The sequence below is a fragment of the Rousettus aegyptiacus genome, unplaced genomic scaffold, assembly GCF_014176215.1.
Source record: "Rousettus aegyptiacus isolate mRouAeg1 unplaced genomic scaffold, mRouAeg1.p scaffold_m13_p_18, whole genome shotgun sequence".
NCBI classification, from domain to species: domain Eukaryota; kingdom Metazoa; phylum Chordata; class Mammalia; order Chiroptera; family Pteropodidae; genus Rousettus; species Rousettus aegyptiacus.
In genome coordinates this window covers 21,543,606-21,569,906 of record NW_023416293.1, presented here as the reverse complement: position 1 = coordinate 21,569,906, position 26,301 = coordinate 21,543,606, and the positions used below count along the sequence as shown (strand labels likewise).

General features: G+C 34.8%; 1 protein-coding gene and 1 pseudogene across 12 annotated transcripts in view; both read right to left on the bottom strand.

Moving 5' to 3' along the window:
* Nucleotides 1–26,301, bottom strand: part of RGS7 (regulator of G protein signaling 7) — a 557,275-nt gene that overhangs the window by 118,922 nt on the left and 412,052 nt on the right. The gene's annotated exons all lie outside the window — the stretch shown is intronic.
* On the bottom strand, nt 20,574–20,692 carry LOC118613494 (annotated as a pseudogene).

Genomic DNA, 26,301 nt, shown 5'->3' with positions numbered 1-26,301 from the left:
AAGGCGTACAATAACCAGGGAACAGCTAAACATAACATGTACATGAAAATCATCATATCTTGGGATTACCCTTGAATTACAATAACAGCACTGAATTCAATCGCCTTGAATTACAAAGGATATTTCTATATCCTTCATATATCTCCTAAGTCACACGTCCCCAAATAGAAAAGAGGCTTATTTCCCTTCACAGGCCAGGCACACAGGGAAGGTTTGCCCGGAACAAACACCTCGGCTTAGCGAGACGTCTGTAAAGAAGAAGATGTATTTCAAAGACACATTCTGTTGCAATAAACTTGGTTTCCAAAAGTAGGAAAAGATAAGTCCTTTATCTAGGGGTGTCAGAAAACGGAGTTTCATATAAAGTTATTTTTCAGATTACCTACTTATTGCTAAGAGCCAAATTTTTACTTTCATTTTACTATTAGAGAAAACATTTCTGCATTTTTACACAATTATTTCCAAAGCAATGCAATTGTTTCCTCTTGATTCAAGGTCATTATGGGGCCTACCTATACTTATTTTTGCCACCCTTAAGACAACAACGCCTGTGAGGCTAGATGGTCCCAACTCTTAATGCTTTTTTAGCTTTTATGTCACTTTATGCCATTTTTAGAGTGCCTCTGTCTTCTCCTTGTCAGCTGTCACTTTTTGCTGCTTTTAATGTCCTTGCTTCCAGCACCACCCCATCATCCTCTAATTTGTCACTTGGGTTCGGACAGCGGTCAGTAAAGTAGACAAATACTACTTTAACACAGTGTCTCACAGTTCAGCAAATGAACCAATCAAAACTCAGGAGTTAGAGCGTGGGAGTATGAATAGTTACTTTGCCTTAGAATTATTAAATTTATTTCCTTGACTGAGTTTTCAATAGAATTAGATTTTTAGATATGTAAGGTAGACAGTATAAAAACTGTGACAAATGAAATGTAGACAAATTCTTATCAAATCTTTTGGGAAACTTATCAGGACACAAATATTGTACAGGCTAATTAAGCGAATCAGAATAGATGACATCAAACATTTATCTGGGGTTCAAAGATAGGGAATGACATAAAGAATAGGAGCTGAAAATTAATTCTGTGCTCTGAGAGGCGGGAAGAAAGCTAATCAAAGTGAATGACTGGGCAGCGTTCCAAGGCAGTATCACTCTCAAATCCTGAAGTGAATAAAGATGTACTCTGTTCTACATCCAGCCTCTTGTGGGAAAAGCCTTCTAGACACAGAACTAATTTTAGTTCAGTTTGGAAAAAAGGGCAAACAATGTCCAAACCAGAACTCTTAATTTCTCTCGCCTCCAAAGAGAGACATTACTCCCTTCTTAGCTGTAGCTCCTCTTTGTAAATCCCATCATTACCCACAATGATAGCCAAGCCTGGCTTAGGAGTCAGTCACTGCTGATGCCTCTCTTTCCCTTACTTCTTAGGTTTATTCACCAGCAAGTTTTACTGGGGCAGGATAGATCACCTAGGGACATTCCCTCCCACCCAGGACCAGACTCCAAACTTTTCCTTCTGTTCTTTGTTTAGCCAGCCCTCTCCCTATTTTAGTCCTGGCAAGGGGAGATAAGGAGATAAGTCCTTTCCAGCTTATATGCCATCTATGGCTGAGCCCTGACTTTTGGCTAATTATAATATCATTATAACATCATCTGCATCGCAAATAATGCGGCTCCCATCATGCACCTCACACCATGATGGTTCTAGAAACACCAAATAAGAAAAAGAATGGGGAACTCAGTCCTCTGCCTACTGGGAAGAGACAACAAGGCTACATCAGTAGCACTTCTCTGGGCCTTGCACCTCAAGGAAAACAAAAGCCCATAATCCAGTCATTCTCGGTGTGACTCGCTCTCTGAGTCTGCTTGCATTTCCCTCTTGAGTGTCTGTTTTTGTTTTAATAAACTCTGTGCTTTCCTGCAGGTTGTTCATCTGGCCTTGAGTTTTTTAATGTGGCATAACATAAAAACCTAGTCAGCAGAGCTCTGGGTTGAGTCCTCAGTTGGACTTCCGTCTTCCTTGAGTTCTCCAGTGTCATTATGAACTTCGCCTTCCAACAGGTCCTAAATTTATCTGCTTTTCTCCACCTGAGACACTATTACCCTGGTCCAAGCTGCCATCGTCTCCCCTCTGACTGTCCCAGCAGCCTTCCGATTTGTCCTCATCACTTCTTTCTTGCTTTCTCCACTTTCTCCCCTAGTTATTCTCTACCTAGCAGCAGCTAGAGGGACCTTTTAAAACTATAGCCATATCATCACTCTCCTTTTCAAACCTCTATACACTTCTCATCACACTTAGGGTAAAAGCAAGCCCTTTGCCACGTCCTCCAAGGTGGGGCATAAACAGACCCTGTCTACCTTTCCAACCCCACTAGCACCTTCCCGACTTAGCTCACTTCACTCCCTGCCTCACTGGCCTTTCTGTTCCTCCTGTGAACCAGATTTTTTCCTTTGTACTGGATGCTACCTCTCTCCTCAGATATGTAGGTGTCCCTTTGCCTTTTGAACTTCACAGAGGCCCTACTTGGCCTCAGTTGTCCTCAGTCCTTCCCAATCACGTCGTCTTGTTTTTATTTTTATCACAAAACTTACCTCCATCTGGAACGTTCTCATGTATTATTTTTGTTTGTCTGTTCTTTCTTTCTCTACTAAAAGATAAGTTCCTCAAATATAGGGACTTGGCCTGCTTTGTTTAATATCTGTCACTGGAGATAGAAATTTCCTATACCTAGTAGGTGTTTCATGAATGTATACTAAATAAATCAATGAGTGAAATTACAGATTTTACACACTAGTTCTTTCTGAATACTACTCATGTTAAAAATACAAAATGGGTTCTACTTACTGTTTTTTGGAGGTGTGTGCACATACATGTGTGCGTGTGTGTATGTGCATTTGTGTGCTTGAGAACATTGGTCCCTGTAACAACTTCCTGGTCAATTGGTCATTGCCTATCATTATTATCAGGCGTTTATTTAACAGGAAATGATCTAGTTCTTTAATTAGGCTTAAAGGAAATATTTCTGGTACATAAAAATTTAGCTCAAATGTTTTTTCTCTGGCAATATAATTAATCTATCAATCGATAAATATAAATGGCTGATAGATTGCTTTCGGAATATGTGGGAGTCGACTACTTAAAAAGCAGCAGTACACTGGGAACTTAACAAGGCTCGGCTCTAGAGAAGGCAAGATAAGGACAAAGAGAACTCCTCTGCCTTTACCATTTGTTTCAAGTTGCCTCTAATTTGACCTACAAACATCCAAGGACAAACAAAAACTGTGCCTGTGCTTTTTTTCCCCACTTGGATGTGCAAGGGTACAGCAGGGTCAGAGCAAAACAACTGATCCATACAGCATAATAACATGAATCAGATTTTGGTTTTTTAAAAACACATGGGTTTTAAAAATATTAAGCCATTTAAACCATGAATGCTGGTGGCCTTTCCACTTGTTTGTATACAGGTCAATTTCTTTAATCAATGTTTCGTGGCTTTTGTTTTTTAATATATAAGTTCTTTAGCTCCTTAGTTAAGTTTATTCCTAAGGTTTTCAAAATTTTTTTGGTGCTATTGTAACTGGGACTGTTTTTCTAATTTTCTTTTCAGATAGTTCTTTGTTAGATATCGCAACCTTTGCGCACTGTTGCTGGGAATGCAAAATGGTGCAGTCATCATGGAAAACAGTATGGTGGTTCCTCAAAAATTAAAAATGAAACTACCGTGTGACTCAGAAATCCTATTACTGGGTGTTTAAACAAAAAAAATGAAATCAGAATCTTGAAGAGATATTAGCACTTCTATATTTAATGCAGCACTATTCACAATAGTCAAAGTATGAAAACAAACTAAATACTCATTGACAGAAAAATGGATAAATTGTAAAATATATGTGCAATGAAAAACCATTCGGTATTAAAAAAAAAGAAAATATCGTAATATGTGTGGATGAACTTTGAGAACATTGTGCTAAGTGGAATCAGCCAGTCAGAGAAAGACAAATATCACATGATTCTCCTTTTAGGTGGTATCTAAAATAGCCAAATCCACAGAATCAAGGAGTGGACTAGTGGTTGTCAGAAGATGAGGTGAAGGGGAAACAGGGAATCGCTAATCAACAGGAACAGCATTTGGGGTAAGGAAGATGAATATACTCTAGGGAGCTGATCTCATGTTAAATATTCTTCCCGCAATAAAACAAATTAAAAAAAAAAAAAAAACATGTGAACTGTAGACACAGGTTTAAAAACCTTTATTTTGTAAGAACTCATCATGTTTTCTATTGCTCTGTATTATGAAATTGAAGATTAAAATCCCCTATAAAAATCTGTATTCAAGATGTAAAGCAATAAAAAAAAAAAAAAAGAAAGATAGTAGCTCTTATATCATGGACTACTTTGTTGTTTTACAACCACAGCCATTATCTAATGTAATTTTCATAAACATTTTATAAACTACACAGGTCAGCCACTATGAACTAAAGCATAATATAGAGGACTTTAATATTGGACAAAGACAAATATTTTCTGGTTGAACCCAGAACACAATTTATACTTTTTCTGACAACTCCTATCACAAGTGCCATTCAACCTTAGCTTGAATGCACCATTTCCTGAAATAACCATCTGAGGAATATTTAGAATATAGAAAATCTTTGAATAAGTCTAAGTCACCCATTTAAACATTATGTCACTTTTTAAAATGTTACTAAAATATAAAAAGAACAAAACAACATGACTACAAAATAGTTAAGATCGTGGGCTGTGTATTTTCAGAAGAGTGAAGCAACTTCTCTAAGCCTTGGTGTCCCTCTTATGCAGTGAACGTAATAGTGATAGTACCGGACACACTGTACAAAATAATGTTTGTAACGTGTTAGCATTGTTCCTGACACAGAGAGCACACAAGGCACATGTTAGTTGCTATTATTATGAGCAGTATAAGCCGATGTTTAAGAATAACAGTCACATCGCAAGGGCTTGAGTCTTCCTTGCTTTTGGATTGTCAGGATTTGAGAAAATTGCTGATTAAAAAACAAACAAGTTAAAGTACACTGAATGGAAGGAAAGCAAAAAACTTTAGCAATTTAAGGCCAGATATCATATTTAATAAGTAAAAGAGTCAGTCTGTTTGTGGGACTAATTATGTGGTGGGGGCGGAGTCAAGGGTGCAGAACTCAGTTCAGTTCAAAACTCTTGAGATATGTCAAATCAGGCACCAGACTAATACATTCGAGTTTCATTTCTTAATGGCAGCTTCAAGTTTTTCACTTCACAGAGGGTAACTACTAACTTTTGAAGATGTGTAATGAAAGATGTCTTTATGTTGGAATTTCTGTAATGAAATATAATTTGTTTAGAAAAATACAGTTTTTGATTGTGAGAAGGTACACAAAATTATTGAGAGGGAACTAGCAGAGGAGGAGTAATTTTCTAGAGTTTTCTGGGTTTGAGATAAGATTTTTTTTCTTATTCAGATTGTTTTTAATTTTAATTATTACTATTATTATTTTTTTGTAAGAAAGAGAAAGTTCACTTGAAGCAGATAAGAGAACACAGTGTTCCTTTCTTTTTTAAAATACAATTTGTGTGCCTGGGGAAAAGCAAATGAACAGGAGGAAAAGAAGCCCAAATAATAACTGCTTCCTGTGAAATCAGAGGTCTTGCTGGCCTTGTGAGAATACTGGCAGATTGATACCATTCCTACCCACCACCACCGAGGAGTCCTTTAATGGAGACTGGCAGGTGAGGTGGCCCCCCACTCAGCATGGGGAACAAGAGACCATTTTTCTTTGCTCACCCATCCACTTACAGACTGTGTGCATTCGTGTGTGTATATATGAGTATGTGTGTGCACGTTTTTACCTTTTTACTTTGATATGATTTCAAACCTGTAGAAAAAATTAAAAGAATGGTCCAAAGGACTCCATAGACTCTTCTTCCAGATTCTTCTACTGTTAACATTTTGCATTATTTATTCTCTTTTTGTCTATATTTAAAAGATTATCGATGGACCCTTTCTCCAGGCAAATAGAACTCTACTTCAGCTGTAGTCAGACCATGAGGCTTCCTTCTCAATAGCACGTCAGAGCTGGAGGCTGCCATTCCCTTCCTGACACTTGCCCAGGACCCTGAGCTGGATGCGTGACACCATCAGTACTTGAGATCAATATTCTTCTCCACCCGCTATGCTGAGAGGTGCCTGCTGGCCCTCGGGGCCCACTCCCAGCATCATTCCAAACACTATTCACATGTTCAGTGCGTCAGAAACAAACAGAACAGAAATCTGGGTACATCATTTTGAAAAGTTGCCAACCCAGAGGGTATAGAAGCACCAACTTAATAACAGGGAAAGCAATTTTATTCTTGCTCTACTCATGGCTTACATAAATAGCATCAGGTATTACATAATAATAGGACACTATTGCCAAATCTATTTCAGAATTAAAAGAACAGACAGGATAAAAGACATAGCTAGGAGAAGAGAAAAATTTCACTCATAGAGGCTCATGATAGCCACATTATTTCCAATCTGAAGAAAGAAATCAGAATAATAGACAGAAACGTTGCTCTTTTTTTCATAACACAAAAGTTTAAATTTGGGTTAACACGGTTTGGATTTTCTAAAACAGTTTTAAAAAGTCAGTAACAAGATTAGGAACTGCTGTAGAGGGGACAAGTCTGTGAGCGTGGGCCCTTCTGACCACTGAGGACACAGAACTGCGCCATCACTACTGACTTCGACATGTTTCTCACGAACCCCACAAAACTCACAATTCCAAAAGTTACAGTAAGAATATCACTGAGACATTTAAGAAAGATATTAGGAAATATATTAAAGTTCTGCTACTGTTTAAGTTTGATAAAATCTATGACAGAGACCTTAATCTGGATGTAACAAATTTTGGGGGTCTGTGGGAGGAGCTGGGCTTATGGAAGGCACTCCCCACCTGCCGTCAGAGAGCTCAGCAGGAAGAACTCTGCCACAGAGCCCTAGGTTGTAACAGTCCCACCCCTGAACTTGCTCTTTCCTTCTGTGAGTTCCTCCTCTTTGATCCTTGTCTGACTTAGCATGTCTGCAAAAACTAGGTTGAAATTCTTTCTTTTTCCTGAATATTCCTTTTCAGTGATGAAACACCTACCTAGTCGAGGCTATTTTTCTGGTACGCAAGTTCCAAATGAGCATATAAAATTATGCCTGAAAGTTATACATGCAGTATGATTTTAGAGGCAACCCCACCCCTACATCTGTAGTCCACTATACCTACTAATGAAAACCCAGAATCAGACCTGTGGGTTTCCAGGTTTTACACCTGTTGCACTTATATGGAACTTTCCACTTTATGACTTTCCCAGCAGCCTAGCATGGCTGATAATACTTAGCTGCCTCTCAAAGATGCTATGACAACAAATATACACTCCCTTTGGCTTGCTTCAGAGATAGAGCAGATGTTCAAGGCACTGTAGACCATCTAAACATCAAAAGTTCAATTAATGCCACCTTAGGATGTACCACTTTGGCATGTAGATTATTTAGGCTGAAGACAGAGACCAGCAGACTCAGGATGAACTTTTTACCTCCCCCCTTAACTGCCTAAAAGAACTTAGATCAGAGACCTCCACCAGAAAGAAATCTATTACCAAATATATATTTTTATATATAAAAGATTTATTTCATAACATGGCAAATATTTGTTCACTAACCATCTGCTCTTCTCAGCTTTCTGTAAATTGTCTTCTTCCCCTTCGAGACCCCAGATCTCATACCCCCTTCTCTTTAGATCAGAATGGTATATAAGCCTGAATTACCTGACTGTTAAGGAGTCATATTTTCATGGGACTCCCATATGCATGAAATTTGTTTTTTTTTTCCTGTTAATCTGTCTATGTAGATTTAATTATTAGACCAGCCGAAGAAACTAGAAGAAGAGAAAGGAAAAGTTTTCTACCCCTTCATAATCATTTTATTAAAAAAAAAAAAAACAACCTATTTGATGTATACACATCCAGTCCTGATACCCTGATGTATTTTGCAAATTGACAAAGAAAGATTGCATGCTAATTAACAGAGATAACATGGGATTGTGGAGAAAATGCCAGGTTTTTAGTCAAAAGTAAGAATTTGACTCTTAGCTGTCAACAAAACTCAACTCCTCAGTTTTACTTTCTTTCGTTTATAAATTAAAGACAACCAATACCCATCCTACAAGGCCTCTGTAAAGAATAAGCGACCTAATGAATGTAAAAAGCATTTGTAATTAGAAACTGCAATAAAGGTTCTAAGCAATGTTCTTATTGTCATCAATAGTAATTCACATGTATTGTTGTTATCCCACATCTTGTAGAGAGAACCCATGGGGTATACATTTCACATGTGTTTCAGCTGAATAATGCACATCTGAACAGAGGTACAGGCACAGCTTGAACAGCTAAGTACCCGGAGTGCAGGAACAATGCCTGGAATCAATGAGCCCACGGTAGCTGACAAAGTTCTCTTGGCTCGAATCTGTTCACTGATGCATTGGTTGATTCAAATGTCAGAGCTCTGTGACAGAAAAACCTGTGTGGTTTAAAAACTAAGCCAGTTTGTTTAGTGTCATCTAATGAATTGTATGCAGGGGAGCGGGAGAGCAGGTATTATGAAGTCACACATGAATTCAAAATATTTCTATCAAGTGTCCACTATGTGTGTGACATTGGGTTGAATAGAGTCAGGTACAAGTGAGGCCTGGTCTTTGTCCCCTTCAGGGGACAGTTATTACCTCACATCCATCATGTCATTCCCAGTAACAAAAATCATTTATAGAATGTGATTTCATATTCATATCAAAAGTGTTGCTTTGTTCAATATTGTGAAAATGACCATTAGCTCTGTTTTAAAATTTTGGAATTTAAAGTTGAGAAAATTTAAACAACTTGCCTAAATGTTAATATGGCTATGGAGAGGACTTCTTTGTTTAGAAATTAAACTAAATGTTCTTCTCTGGGCATTTGGTAAGGAAAGCATGCAGGGTTAGTTCTCTCCCCATCGATCTGAAGCCCTGTGTCTCCACCTCTAGCTTAGGGATTATTTAGAAAGGTGGTTCCATCAGCATTTGCATGAGTCACCCATGGCAACAACAGAGATATTACTCATGCTAGGGTTTATTCATGGTCTACTTTCCTTGTTTAAAACCAATTTCCAAATTCTTTTCATTGTCCAAATTCTGCTGGGGTGGTTGCCCTCCAGGATGGTCTCTAACGATCTCTTCCTCCAGGTGGTCACACCCTGAGTAGTCTCCATACCGTACCAGAATTGGTCTGTATGAACAGTAGGCTATAGGATCAGTGATGGCATGATAACATGATGGTATGATACTTTGAGACTAGGCTTTAAAAGACTGCGATTTATGCCTTGGGGCTCTCTTTTCATCTTGGGGTGTCATGGGGGAAGCAAGTTCTTAAATATCCTTATGTAGATATCTGTGTGGTAGGAAATAGAAACCTTCTCCCAATCACCAGGTGAGTGAAACAGATTCTCCAGTCCCTTCGGGTGGCAGCAATCCAGGCCACAGCTTCACTGCTATCTCACAAGAGATCTTAAGCTAGAAACACCCAGGGGAGCAATTCCCAGATTCTTGACCCTTGGAAACTGTGTCAAAATCACAAATGTTTGTAGCTTTCTGCTGCTAAATTTGGAAGTAATTTGTTATGCAGCAATAGGCACTAAGATATTTACGGTTCAAACCTCAAATTCAGATCTTCCGATTCCCAAAAGTATTCCCTGTTTATGCCAAGTCAAAGCTATCTGCCAACTTTTCTGCACTCCCTTGCCCACTGTGTTCTTGTCTCTCTTAGAAAGTATGATTGCCAAAATAAATTTAATGACCAATTATTGAACAATGACCATGTGCCGGGTACATATAAGCAATTTACATATATTATCTCAATGTATTCTCAACGGACCTATGAGGTAGCTATTTTCATCTATATTTAACAAGCAAAGAGCCTGACACTTGAAAACATTTAGTAGAATTACACACTATGCATTAAGTTGATACGGTACTCCCCATTGTTCACATGGGTTAACCCTAATGGAAGCCTGAAACCAAGATAGAACCGAGTCCTATAGACACTATGCTTTTTCCTATACTCACACACCTATGATAAAGTTTATAAATTAGAGACAGTAAGAGATTAACAATAACTAATAATCAAATAGAATAATTATATTAGTACCCTGTAATGAAAGTTATGTAAATGCCATCTCTCTCTTTCAAAATATCTTATTACACTCTAATCATCCTTCTTCTTGTGATGATGTGAGATGACATAGTGCCTCATGATGAGATGAGAGGAGTTGGAGACGTGGAACAAAAGGATGATCTATGCCCTGAGCAGGACGGAGTGAAACAGCACAAGATTTCATCACACTACTCAGAATGACGTACAATATGAAACATATGAATTGCTTATTTCTGGAATTTTTTATTTAATATTTTTAGTTTGTGGTTGACCATGGGTACCTGAAATTACAGAAAGTGAAACTGTAAATAAGGGATGAAGAGTGTATCTGAGCCAAGTCTTTTAGCCGCAGTTGCTTTCTTGATGCGCCATGTCACACTGCATGACTGTGCTAGCTCCCCGTCAAGCCCTAGGCATTTGAGACAGAGAAAATAGACATGGAGAGAAGCCACGGTACTCAGAGCTTATGCATGGTGAGAGGAACGGGAATAGAGGTGAGAAGTGTGACATTCTTATCCTTTAAGCTTTGTGTAATCTATTGTTTGAACATCTAGCTTGTGGTAAAATGCTGCTTTATCCTACACCTTTTTCATCATAGAGGTCTACGTCAGAGAAATAATGTAATTCTTTATGAGGCTTTTCTGAATTGTGGAAATGTATGCCAACATTAATACCATTGCCACTCTTTACAGTAAAGATTTTATTACAGAAATCAAAAGGAAATCTAATATTAGCCAATCTCACTTTTAAATGTTCATGTCAAAATCCTAAATAAATAAAAACACACAAAATCCAATCTCACATTAATAAAACACATCATGAACAAGTTGAGTGTATTCTGGGATTTCAAGGATTACTAGATATTAGGAAATCCATTAATTAAACTCACATATTATTAATAGATATAAGGAGAAAAAGAATGAAGAGCTCTAGAAAAAATTCATCAATTATTCCTACTTAAAAAACAAAACAAAACAAAACAAAAATCAACACCCTATACCAGCAATTCTCTTTCAAGGGTTCTGCAAGATCAAACTATTTCAATAAAAATACCACGATATTATGTCTTTTTCACCATCATTTGCTTAAGAGTGTACAGTAATTTCTCACAGGTTATGTGGCGTGTGGTGTAGAAATGGATTGATGGGAGAAGTGGACATGAGAATGAATGCAGCAATGTTCTTCGAAGCTAAAGACTGAAGTGTAAATAGTTGACATAAGTGAAGCCATTTTAAAATGAAGCCGCAGCACAGTTCCAGACAAAAGGCTACAGGTCTTGCTCTTTGAACCTTTGAAAAGTTTGAAATAGACAAAACGACCTTTAGACTGGGCCACACCAAACTGTCTTCCAAACAACTGTTTGTAAAGCTAACAGAAAATCAGACATTCTGACCACAAGAACTAATGATTATGAGTTCTCCCAGAAAGCAGAATCGGTCAGCAGCCATGCATAGCTAAAGAGGAACCCAGCCCGTCAGCACCAGGAGAACTCCCTTTCTTCCATTCATGTAAATTGTCGTCTTCCTTTTTTCATAAAAAGCCCTTGCCTTCACCCTGTAATTAGGACATTATTTGGGTTTCTGCTTCAATCTGTGCTCTCCTAAATGTAATTTGTAATTCCAAGTAAATGTATTGCCTCTCATTTCAGCTTTTTATTTTTAGGTTAACAAAACTGATTTGCAAAAGTGTAAAATAGTGCCACTTCTTTCACTAATTTTCCTTTGATAGTTAAAATGTGCCAATTTTTCATTACAATTGTACAAATTAATTAATTATGCAATTGGCTTCTTATTGTTATTTTAAATCAATCAACAAATAAATATTTTTAAAATTCCTAAGTTTAAATTTTTAATTTGCTAAATATTTATGATATTGTGATTTATGTTAAGAAATACATATTTGGTCTGCATCCCCATTTTTGGCAGAGCTCCTAAAACTGAATTTCCTAAGTATCAACAGTACTGAAGGTGTCTTTTGTTTTATTAATGAGGTGCCCTTTGGACCCCATCCGTGGATGGGGACTGCGTGCCAGGAGTAGCAACTCTGTGATTTAGAGAGTTGGAACTTTCAGTCCCACCCCTGACATTCGGGCAGGAGAGAGGGGCTGGAAGTCGAATTCATTATCAATGGCCAGTGGTTTAATCAATCGTGCCTCTATACAAAGGCTCCTTAAAAACTCAAAAGAACTAGGTTCAGGGAGCTAGAAATTTGGAGAGTCTGGAGAGGGCATGACATTCTGCACCCCTTCCCACGTATCTTCCATCTGGCTGTATTTGAGTTATATCCTTTTATAATAAACTGGTAATCTAGTAAGTAAAATGATTCTCTGAGTTCTGTGAGACACTCTAGCCAACTGATGGCACCCGAAGAGGGCATTTTAGGAACTTCTGGTTTATAGTTAGTCCATGTTACAGATAACAACCTAGGCTTGCACTGGCATATAAAGTGGGTCAGAGGGGGTTCAAGGGGAGTTAAAGACTGTCCCCTTAACCGGTGGAATCTCTGGGTAGACAGTGTCAGAACTGAGTTGCTGGTTGTGCTTCCTGTTGCGTGGGAAACCCCATCCACACATTGGAAACTGAGTTTCAGAAACTAAAGAATAACAATAGATAAAACTCATATAAACAAAAACTTTGAGACACTTAATAATTTTTAGGATTGAAAAGGTGTAGTAAGTCCAAAGTGTTTAAAAATTGTACCTGTATAAAATACCAGTTAATTTCCACTTTCTTAATTATATAGTTTTTAAAGATACAATAGAATATTCTGTTTATAACAAGATTAAGAGAAAAAAAAAAAGAAAGAAACCTAACAAGAAATGTGTAAAAGCTGCATGAGAAAAATTTCAGATGCTCCAGAAAGACAATAAAGTAGATAATAACCAATGGTTAGGATGATTCAACTTCAGAAAAAAGTCAATTTCTCCAAATTTAATATAAATTTAACAAATTCAATTCAAATGCCAAAAAAGTGTGTGTGTGTGTGTGTGTGTGTGTGTGTGTGTGTGTGTGTTAGCTTGTTTTCTGATGCTAGACAATTGGTTCCAGAGTTCGTATGGTAAAATAATTAAAAAAAAAAAAACAAAACCTCTAAGAAAAGTGACCGCCCACAGCAAATAGGGATAAAAACCCCAAAAGCACTGTTACTGGGCCTTTGAGCTGCTCTCTTCCTGCTTGGTCCCCTTCCACGCCTGAAAGTGTCCTGTTGCTTTACTCTGTCTTCTAATAAAGCTATTTTCTGCTGTATTTCAATGTCTTGCTAAATTCTTTGTTCAAGACATCATGAACCGGGATGACACACTGAGAAGGGGACCGCATTCTCCCATAACACCATCTCTAAGTCACGTAAAAAAACCATTCAGTATGTTGCTTTAAATGTGACTTTTCAGAAACTTAAGATTTGATGAAGGAAAAGACCAATTTTAGGTCACCTGGATTATAAGCACCATCCTCTGTAATTATCCTTGTTGGTGTGGTGAAATATGAAACGCTAATGAAGGAGGATGAGGGTAACCACACAATCACATAAATTTTTCTAGCACATTTTTAAGTATTTTAAAATGAAGAGATAAAATGTTTGACATCATATGAATAAATAAGATATATGTTTTAAGAGGTTTCTAGACCTGATATTCTCAGGGAAAAAATACAACTACTAAATACATTATCTCCTGAAGAAAATATTATTTACTTTGGTAAATATATCCAAGTTATGATCAAAGAATAATTTTATCAGAAATTACTGTGGTGGAATATAGACTGTTTTAGAAGAATTTTTTACCTCAAGATAATTAAACACATTATCAATATTGTAGATTTTAAAAAGGGGTTATATAGAAAATAAGTGAACAAGGTGATCTGATCCTAAGTTCCTAACTGGGCAGGTCATGATGGATGGTCATGGCACGTAATTTTTTAGTAAAAAGTTTATCTTTGCCTTATGCAAGTCTTGTCCATTGTTTCTGTGCTTCTAGGTTAACACATTTTAGAAATTAGCCTTAACCACACTCAAGAAAGCACATAATCTTAACTATCCTGTCATCCAAATCCCTCCTCGTTCTCTCTCACCTTTGTGCAATCTTTACTTTTCCACCTTAATTTCAAATTTATCAAAAGAAGCTGCAAAACTGTTATTCTCTGGAGCATTCGAGAACTTGCTCCTTCAGTATATGTCATCAGTTTGGCTCAAATAAACTTTTACAAAAATTCTCTATAGGTTTGGACAACATAAAATAATTATAAGAAAATTGTATTATTTTTTCTGATTCAACTTCTTTGTCCAGATTAACGCAAAAATGAGATAGAGACAATTTAAATGATTGCTTTTACATATGTGAAAATCACACCCTAGTCTTACTAAATACCACATCATTGGCTAAAAGAGAAGCACATATTTCACACGCAAAATAATAGACTTTGGTCATGGGGAAAATGTACAATCAAGGAGCAATCTTCACTGTTGATAATATCATAAGAATTTAAACCTGAAGCTCCTCTTCCTCTCTTGCTCCTTTACTCCTAGTGAGCTTACTATCATATATAATCTATAAGACACTGAATTTAAAATTCAAATTGAGAAAAAAATAATTATGTACTGTTTCTTTTCATTAAGTTGGTTGGAATATTATGCTCTCAAATTTGAGCCTGAAGTCTTCTATTAATAACTCTCCAGTTGCACCTTCTCCTAATGAGAAGCACTGAATCTTAGATGTGGAGGGAGGTCCAAGCAATGACTCCGGAGAGGTAACCCTTATGTCACAACCCTGGACTTTTCAGAAAGTAGAGCTCTGTTCTGTGATGCCATACACTGGACAATTAGAAGGATAAAAATATTCTTTATTCAAAATAAATATACTTTTTTTTGTATCTAAACAAAGTAGGATAATTCTACTTCTTGTGACAGCTGCTTATATACCTGAAAACAGGTGAGTGGAAGGTAGCACCTGGCTTCGCTTCCCTAAACTTCATTCTTCAGATCCTCTCACTTAACATCACACATTTTACCACCACTCCTCACTCCCACATTCAATATTCTGCTTACTCTGCTCAAAAGATGGCCAGCACTTCTACATTTTATCCCCTAAATGCAGTACTTCAGGTGATATCATACATCTGCCGGGTTGTGTTTGTACTATTTCAAAGCATAGCAGAAACCTGCCTCCCTTTGGCCCAGATGCTATGGGTTAGTTAGATAGATCTAAGAATATTTTGTAATGTATAATTTTTCAGAGTAGAAATGTAACACATATTCTTTGTAGAAAATTAAAATTATCCATGATATCACATATCCTAGAATAACTATAATCAACAGTTGACATATTCTCTCCTAATAGTTTAAATATATATATATACATACATATATATATAAAATTTTTATTAAAGTATAGTTGACATACAATATTATGTTTAGTTTCAGGTGTTCAACATAGTGACTTGACATTTATAGACTGTACAATGTGATGATCCCTATACTAAGTCTACTACCCATCTGTCACTGTGCAAAGTTATCACAATGTTATTGACTATATTTCCCATATTTTTGAACAAAATTTGGATCATATTACCTGTAACTTTATGTGCAGAGAACTCCATTTTATATTTCAGCATGGTTTTTTTCTATATCTTTAAAATTCTTTTAATTTTTTATTTTGAATGGTTATATAATATCTTATCTTGTGGTTATATCCTATTTAACCACCTTTTATTATTGAATATTGTGCTTTCTTTGATAGCTTTGGATAAGTTACCCTACTTGTGCAAAAGATTTTAACTTTCTATTCATGGCATTAAATTATTTTTCAGAAAAGTAACACAAAGGCGTGTGGGCGGTAAAGCGCCTATCAAAGCACCCACAAGATAAAGGCAGGCACATAGGCCACGCCTGGGGAATACCACAACTAAATCCTCAGAGTAGTCAGGTCAGGTGAAAAGACTGCTGCTCCCAACTTCTCCAGTGCCTTCCACTCCATCTTTGGATGTGTCAAAAATCATGATTAGTGAGATGAGAATTAGGAGTAAAGAGGCTAAATGAGAAAAAAAAAGAAACCAACAATTGTCTCCTTCGTCACTTGTAGAACCCAGGGAAAAAGAAGCCTCAATTTTAAATTAGGTATGTAGTTTGATTATGTCTTGCTACTGCATATTTAATCAATACTATGTCTGGAATTTAATGTGACTATAGAACACTTCAACAAAGAGTGACCAAAGAAGTCATGGGCCTGCAAAGGTTTTTGACCAGGTTCTAGAGAAGAACTAGCTTCACAGAGTGGATTTAATAGGGGGAATGGAAGTCTAAAAGTTACAATCACTGACATATATACCATTTCATTCAGCATGTTTAAGCCGCATTTTCCCTATATTTGATAGCTTTTCATAAATAAGTAAAAGATCTTTGTTTCCTAAAGTCCTTTTCCTCCCTCATTATAATCATAACTAACCAATTACTCCAGCATTCCTGTCCTTCCCAGAGCACGGTATCATCACTTTATTATAGATCCCATATCATATCTGCAAGACAGTTATCCAGTTAAGTCTCCATCCCACTCATCCCTGGACTAGACTTTCTCACTCACAGGAATAGTGTTTGATTTACTTTGTGTTTTTAGCCTGTCGTACAGCAAACCCCTATAAATGTTGGTTGAAAAATACACTAGGTGAATGAATCAGTAAAGGAACACATATTTTTTTAATGAAAATCAAAGAAATTTAATATTTTTACTTCCATTTTTTCATGCCAAACAATTCTCTATTTATTGTATATTTAGAAAAATATATTCCACAGGGGCAACAAAATCTTGTGCTGTATTCAGTTGTTATAGATGTACTCTTAATTTTTGACCATGCCTCAAAATAACATATGGGGTGTACACATTACGGTAGTACAACAAATCCTTAAGAAACAAAATTTTCAATTTTTCTAGTTTTCTGAAAAAGTATTTATTCTCATCTAGGAGAAACCACTGGCAGGATCTCCTAACCCAATATTCATAGGAAGAAAGTTATTTTTACTATGAAACATTAGCTTAATCCTTCCAAGAGATAAAAAAAGAAAATCTGCAAGTCATTTTTATGAGACTCCTTTTTTTAAATTTTTTTTACCACTCTTATTGTGTCAAAATGCACCCACAACATATGGCAAATAAAATCAAGGTCACTGAATAAAACAGAACACCAATTAATAGACTTCATTATATTCTATTTTAAGGTCATGATTATACAGTGCACAAAAGCACAATAAAAAAAAAAACAGCAGATTTTCTAGAAGAATGAACTTGATGTTATGTAAATAAATTTTATTTTTACCTGCTGATATTACCATATGACTCTTGTATGTTTGTAGTCAGAGATTTTGTTGGGCTCATTACTCCTATGATATGCCCTCCATTTCACTTTTTTTTAATTGCTAAGCTTTTTTAAAAAAAAAAAAATAGATGATTTTTGAGCAGTTCTAGGCTACTTTCATTTAACTCCGTACCTTTAAGTTTCTTACATGTCATTTTTGTGCCTTGACAACTCATTTTTTTTCATTGCTTAAAAATATTCCAATGTATGTACATGCCAGTTTTCTATTAAAGAACATCTTCGTTGCTTTTAAATTTTGATAATTGTGAATAAAGCTTTTATAAGCAGTTGTGCATTTATAAGCATAGAAACCTAGGGAGTGTAGAGAGTCCCAAACAAGATAAACCCAAAGAGGTGCATACCAAGAAGCATCATAATTAAAATGGTAAAATTTAAAGACAAAGAGAGAATCGTGAAAGTAGAAAGAGAAAGGCAGCTAGTTAATTACAAAGGAGCTCCCATAACAACGTCAGCTGCTTTCTCAACAGAAACATTGCAGGCCAGAAGGCATTGGCACAAAATATTCAAAGTGATGAAAAGCAAGGACCTACAATGAAGATTACTATACCCAGGAAAGCTAACATTTAGAATCAAAGGGCAGATAAAGATCTTCTCATCCAGGATAAAGCTAAAGGAATTAACAAGTACCAAGCTAGTATTTATTACAGGCAATGTTGAAGGGAATTCTTTTCTTTAAGAAGAAGAATGAGAAGAAAAAAAGGAACAAAATATGAACAATAAAATGGCAGTAACTATGTACTTATTAAGAATCACTTTAAATGTAAATAAATTAAATGTTACAATCAGAAGACATTGGACAACTGAATGGATAAGAAATGCATCAACAAAGGATGCACTTCAGATCAAAAGACACACAAACTGAAAGTAAAGGGATGGAAAAAGATATTTCAGGCAAATGGAAATGAAAAAAAAATCTGACATAGCAATATTTACATCGGATGACATAGACTTTAAAACAAAGCCTATGAGAGAAAGAAGGACATCATGTAATGATAAAGAGATCAATTCAACAAGAGGTTATAACCCTAGTAAACATTTATGCATCTAACATAGGAGCACTTAAATATACAAAGCAAATATTGATGGAAATAAAGTGAGAAACTGACAGCAATAGTCACAGTAGGGGATTTTAACACCCCATTGACACCAATGAACCAATCTTTTAGAAAGAAAATCAATAAATAGTGTTCTTAAATCACACACTAAACTGCATAGATTTAATTGATACTTTTAGAGTGTTTCATCCCATTGCAACAGAATATACATTCTTTTCAAGTACATGTAGATAATTTTCAAAGATAGAACACATGTTAGGCCACAAAACAAGTCTCAGTAAGGTTAAGAAGATTGAAATTGTATCAAGTGTCCTCTCCAACCACAATGGTATAAAACTAGAAATCAATTACAAAAAAAATAAAAAAATAAGAAATACACAGACACACAGAGGCTAAATAACATGGTACTACACAATGAATGGGTTAACAATAAAATCAAGAAAGAAATTAAAAGATATCTTGAGGCAAATAATGAAAACACAGCAACCCCAGATTTATGGGACAGTGTGAAAGCAGTCTTCAGAGGGAAATTCTTAGCAATACAGGCCTACCTCAAAAAACAAGAAAAACCTCAAATAAACTATGTAACTTTACACATAATGAAACTATAAAAAGAAAAGCAAACAAAGTCCAAAGTGGGTAGAAAGAAGGAAATAATAAAGATCAGAGAAGAAATAAATAAAATTGAGTCTCAAAAACACAATGCAAAAGATCAATACAACCAAAAGCTTGTCCTTTGAAGAGATAAACATAATTGATAACATTTAATCAGACTCGTCAAGGAAAAAAGAGAGAACTCAAATAGCTAAAATCAGAAAGGAAATAAAAGTGAAAACTGACTCCACAGAAATATTAAGGATTATAGGAAATACTATGCATAATTACAAGCCACCAATTGGACAATTGGGAAAAAATGGAGAAATTTCAACAAACATACAATCTTCCAAGACTAAGTCAAGAAGAAACGACATCTGAACTGACTAATTAGTACTAAAATCAAATTTGTAATAAAAAAAAAACTTCCCCAAAATAAAAGTTCTGAACTAGATGGCTTCATAGGTGAATTTTACCAATTATTCATAGAAGAATTAACACCTATGCTTCTAAAACTATTCCAAAAAAATTCAAGAGGAGGGAAGCGTCCCAAGAGCATTTTAGGAGGTCACTATTATCTTGATCCCATAACCAGACAAAGACATGACAAAAAAAAAAAGAAGAAGAAGAAGAAAATTACACCAATATCCCTGATGAACAAAAATGCAAAAATACTCAATAAAATTAACAAATCTATTTAAGCAATATATTAAAAAGATCATACAACATGATTAGGTGGGATTTATTCCTGGTATGCAAAGGTGGTTCAATATTTATAAATCAATTAATGTGATATATCACATTAACAAACTAAAAGATAAAAATCATATGCTTACATCCATAGATACAGAAAAAACATTTAATAAAATCCGGCATCCATTTATGATAAAACTTTCAGCAAAGTAGGAATAGAGAGACTATACCTCAACATAATAAAGGCCATATATGACATCCCAGAGCTAACTTTGTACTCAATGGGGAAAAACTAAAAGTGTTTTACTTAAGATCAAGACAAGGATGTCCACTTTCATCACTTTTATTCAACATAATATTGGAAATCCTCGCCACAGCAATCAGAAACAAAAGAAATAAAAGGCAACCAAGTTGGAAATGAAGTAGTAAAACTGTTATTACTTGCAGATGACACATTATATAGAGAGAACCCTAAAGATTCCACCAAAAACCTTGGAGAACTGATAAATAAATTCAACAAAGGAGCAGGATATAGAATTAATAGTCAGAAATCCATTGCATTTTTTTTTAAGGTGATACAACCCTTGGTTGACTTCACAGATTGCAAGGACCTTGTCCGGTTACAATCTCTTATTTTTTTTTATTTTTTATGCCTACAGCACCTGGTCTTCCTAGGTGGTCTCCCATCCAAGTACTAACCAGGCCTGACCCTGCTTAGCTTCCAAGATCAGATGGGATGGGGCTTGTTCAGGGTAGCATGGCTGTAGATTCCATTGCATTTTTATACACCAATAATAAACTATCAGAAAGAGAAATTAAGAAAATCTCATTTACAATTTCATCAAAAAATTCTTAGGAAGAAATTAAACCAATGAGGTGAAACACCTGAACTGAGGAGATTATAAGTCATTGAAGAAAAACTGAAGAAGATACAAATAAATGGAAACATATACCATGTTCATGAAGACAAATAATCATCATCGTTAAAATGTCTTTATGACCCCCAAAATTCTATAGATTCAATGCAATCCTTATCAATATACCAATGGTATTTTTTCATAGAACTAGAACAAATAGTCCTAAAATTTATATTGAACTATAAAAGATTCTAAATAGCTATGGCAATTTTGAGAAATAAAAAAAAGTTGTAGGTATTGCACTACCTGTTATTAAACTGTAGTACAAGGCTATAGTAATCAAAACAGCATGGTACTGGCATAAAAATAGACAATGGAACAAAATAGAGAGCCCCAAATAAATCCATGCCTATATGGCAATTTAATCTATTACAAAGGAGGCAAGACTATACAATGGGGTAAAGACAGGTCGTTCAATAAATAGTGTTGGGAAAACTGGACAGTAAAACTGGACAACTTTCTTACACCATATACAAAAAAAAACTCAAGATGGATAAAAGACTTAAATGTAAGACTCAAAACCATAAAACTTCTAGAAGAAAACATAGGCAGTAACTCTCTGACATTGCTCTTAGTAATATATTTTTTTCTGATATATCTTTGTGCAAGGGAAAGAAAAGTAAAGATAAACAAATAGGACTACATTAAACTAAAAAGGTTTTGCACAGCAAAGAAATGCATCAACAAAATAAACAACCTACTCAGTGTGAGAAGATATTTGCCAATGATACGTCTGATAAGGTGTTAATATCCAAAAATTTATAAAAAACTCATACAACTCGACATCAAAAACTAACTAACTAACTAACTAACTAACTAACTAACTAACTAACTAACTAACTAACTAACAATCCAATTAAAAAATGGACAAAGTACCTGAATAGATATTTCTCCAAAGAGGACATACAGATGGCAAACATACATATTAAAGTATGTTCAATGTCACTAATCACCAAGGAAATGCAAATTAAAATCACAATGAGATATTACCTCAAATCTGTCAGAATAGCTATCATTAATAAGTCGTAATACAAGGGTTGGTGAGGATGTGAAGAAAAGGGAGCCCTCATGGACTATCGGTAGGATTACAAATTGGTACAGCCACTATGGAAAGAGTTTGGAGATGCCTCAAAAATTAAAAACTGAACTATCTCATGACCCAGCAATACTACTTCTGGGTATTTATGCAAAAAAAAAAAAAAAAAAAAAAAAAAAAAAACCCAAAACACTAATTTGAAAAGATACATGCAACTTTATATTCACTGCAGCACTATTTACAATAGCCAAGATATGGAAGCAACTTAACTGCCCATCAATAGATAATTGGGTAAAGAGGAGGTGGTGTGTGTGTGTATATATATATATGTATATATAATGAAATATTACTCAGCCATAAAAAAGAATAAAATCTTGCCATTTGCAAAGACATGGGTGGACCTAGAGAGTGTTAGGCTGAGTGAAATAGGTCAGACAGAGGAAGACAAAATACCATATGATTTCACTCATATGTAAAATTTAAGGAACAAAAGAAACAAACAAACAAAATGGAAACAAACTCACAGATACAAAGAACAAACTGATGATTGCCAGAGTGAAGCGAAGTTTCGAGGCAGGATGAAGAAGGTGAAGGAATAAAGAGGTACAAATTAGTAGTTATAAAACAGTGATGGGGATGTGAAGTACAACATAGGGAATATAGTCAATAATATTATAATAACTTTGCATACGTAGGACCAGGTGGTTACTAGACTAATCATGGGCATCACTTAGTAAATTATATAAATGTATCACCACTATGTACACCTGAAACTAATATAAAATATTATTGAATATCGACTCTAATTGAAAAAGTAAAAAATAAAATAAAACCTATTGGTTTATCCTCTAAATTTTAATATTTGTGGGCATAGAGTGGCTTAGAATAGTCCGTTTTTTTAAATTATATTTTTAAATTGTGGAATAAGTAAAAGCATGGTAATTGAATATTTCTTTCTTATCTTTTTAATGGCCATGGGATTAGTAACAATGGCCCCTCTTTTATATCTGATAGTAGTGATTTATGGCTCTTTTTTTTTTAACTAAATCTGGGTAGAGTTTATCAACTTTCTTGATTTTTTTCATACGGCTAGCTTTTGGTGTTATTGCTTTTCTCTACTGGTTTTCTGTTTTCACTTTTATTGATATCTAATTTTTATTATTTTTCTTCTCTTTACTTTTAATTTAATTAGTCTATTTTCTAGTCTAGTAATCTAAAAGTTTAGATTATTAATTTTAGGTTTTTAAAATATGCACTTTCAATGCTATAAATTTCCCCTCTACGCACAGCTATAATTTGTATTTTTATTTAGTTTGAAATATTTAAAGTTACTCTTGAGACTTTTTATTTGATTTATGTTACTTAGAAGTATGTTGCTTAACTTTAACTATTTACAGTTTTTCATTTATCTTTTTGTTACCAATATCTAGTTTAATTTCATTGTGGTCTGGAAAGTTACTTCACATGATTTCTTTTAAAATTCTTTTAAATTTATTTACATGTGTTTTATGGTCCAGTATATAGTCTCTCTTGGTAAGGGTTCCATGGGAATTGAGGAGAATGTGTATTCTTCTGTTGTTGGAAGAAATAGTCTATGACATTAATTAAATCCAGTTGATTGATAGTGCTACTCAGTTCGATTATGTCCTTTGTGATTTTCTGCCTGCTGGACTTGTCAATGAGGAGTGTTGAAATCTTCAACCATAATGATGTATTTTTCCTTTTAGTGCTATCCGGTTTTGTCTTGTATTTTGATACTCTAATGCTCAGCTGTGCAAACACATTACGAATTGTACGTCTTCATGAGGAATTAATCCCTTTAGCACTATATAATGTTTTTCTTTATCTCTGGTAATTTTCTATGCTCTGAAATTGAGTTTGTCTGAAATTAATATAACTACTCCAGCTGTCTTTTCACTAGTGTTAGAATCTCTTTACTTTCTTCATCTCTTTTCTTTTAGTGTATATCTTTATACTTAAGGTGAATTTCTTAATATACAGTTGAGTCTTATTTTTATTTACTCTGATAGGCTCTGTCTTTTATTTGGTATATTTAGAGCATTGGTTTTTAAAGTGGTTAATGATATAATTGGATTAATGTCTACATTTTTTTAATGTTGTCTATTTTTTCTTTCTATTTCTTTTGTTTTTATTTTCTCCTTCCTTCCTTCCTTCCTTCCTTCCTTCCTTCCTTCCTTCCTTCCTTCCTTCCTTCCTTCCTTCCTTCGGAACCTAAACATGAAATAAACTGAATCGAGGTTTTTTGTGTGTGATAAATAAATATCTGGAGTAAATTTTAAAAAATCATGAATATAACAAATTAGTGAAAATAACAAATTAATATAAATCGATAACTTATAAAAGTTTTAAAAATACCTGTGCCTCAACCTTATCCCAGGTTCCCATCTTTCCCAGCAAAAATGTACCAAGTCAGTGCCTCTCACAGTGTATCTGTAGGAATATTATAATTGCGGTCTTGTGTTTTATAGTTTGTGGTACAATAATGTTCCCTCAATGTTCAAACTATAACCCTAGTGCTTCAAGGTAAGATTAGGGCCAACTCTACTTTCAGTGCACACATCTAAATGTGCTGAGAATTAAATTAGCTTAGGTTTCCTACATCACAGCATTTTGGATTAACTATCGAAGTCAATGTTAATTGGGTGATGGGAATTCTTTCACAATGTATTTGTATATCAAATCATCATGTTATATACTTTAAATATCTTATAATTTTATTTGTAATTATACCTTAATAAAGCTGAAAAACAAAACAAAATAAACACAATGACTGTACAAAGAATACAAACTGGATCCACAGTGGAACTGTGGGGAGCAATTTGGTTGCCCTTTACTCCTTGGATCAGAGCTATTCTATTTTGAAGGGCTAGTCCACTAAACTTCATGGCGAGTTTTACTTTCATGATGATTTTATTTTAAGAACCTCATCACTCCTTTCTACTACTGGGCTTAGTCAAGGTCAGTTAGATCTAATCAAATAGATTTTAGCAGTTGGAATCTTGTGGAACTTTTAAAATGTCTTATTCAAATCTACCACCTCTTCAGATACTATTGAACTTGACATTTAATGAATTTTACACACATACACACACATACACTTGCTTTACCAGACTACTCCATACTGAATTTTTTGGAAACAAAAAATATTGTATAGGGAGTATAAATTTTTCTGGAGTTATGAACTATATTAAGGAAGAAAAAAGATAACAGACTTTTCAAATGGATAACCAATCCTCTCTGACTCCCATGCTTTCCTCTGACAAACTGATCCTGCCTTAGGGCTTCAACTGTCACTTTTAACCTAATGAATTTCAAATTAAGTTAATAGCCTCAAACATCCCTGAAACTTGGGTCCCACATCTACAACTCTTGACATGACCTTTCTCTACTGGGATATCAAGTCACACTAAGCATGCCCTAAAACAAACTCACTACTCCAAATCTGCAACCAGTTTTTAGGGAAATTCTTCGCAAATTCCTTATTTTCACAATTTCTCAATTGCTCAGATTCAAAATTTTGCTTCAAGTTGTATCTTACAAAATGACACAGGATAGGGAATTTAAAGACAGACTTTCTGCTCTTCAGAGATTCATGGTCTGACAAATATTAAGACAAGTGCTCTAAAGTTAATGCTATTAAATGCTAATATATACCTGGAAGTCCTAGGCACAGAAATTAGGCAAGAAAAAAAATAAAAGTCATCCAAATTGGAAAGGAAGACAAAATTATCTGTTTGCAGGTGAAATGATTTTATATACAGAAAATCCTAAAGGCCCTATCAAAAAACTGTTAGATCAACATATTCAATAAAGTAGCAGAATGTAAAATCAACATACAAAAATCAGTAGTGTTTCTATATGTAAACAAAAAATTATCTGAAAAAAATAAAAAATCTCATTTACAACAGCATTGAAAACAATAAAATGTTTAGGAATAAATTTAATCAAGGAGGGAAAAGATCTATATATTGAAAACTATAAGACGTTGAGAAAAAATTTGAAAATTCAAATGGAAAGATATTCTATGTTAATGCATTGGAAGAATTCATATAGTATATAGTACATTCTACCCAAAGTCATTTACAGATTCAAAGCAATGTCTATAATATTCTCAGACCATTTTTTACAGAAAAAAAAAAACTATGCTAAAATTTGTATGGAACCACAAAAAGCTCCAAATAGCCAAAGCAATCCCGAGAAAGAACAAAGCTGGAGATATCCTACTTCCCAATTTCAAAATATAGTTCAAAGCTATGGCAATCAAAACAGTATGATATTAGCAGAAAAACCAACACATAGACTAGGAGAATCAAGAGCCCAGAAATAAACTCACACATATGTGGTCAACTGATACGTGACAAGGGAGCCAAGAATAGTCAGTGGAGAAAAGACTGTCTTCAATGA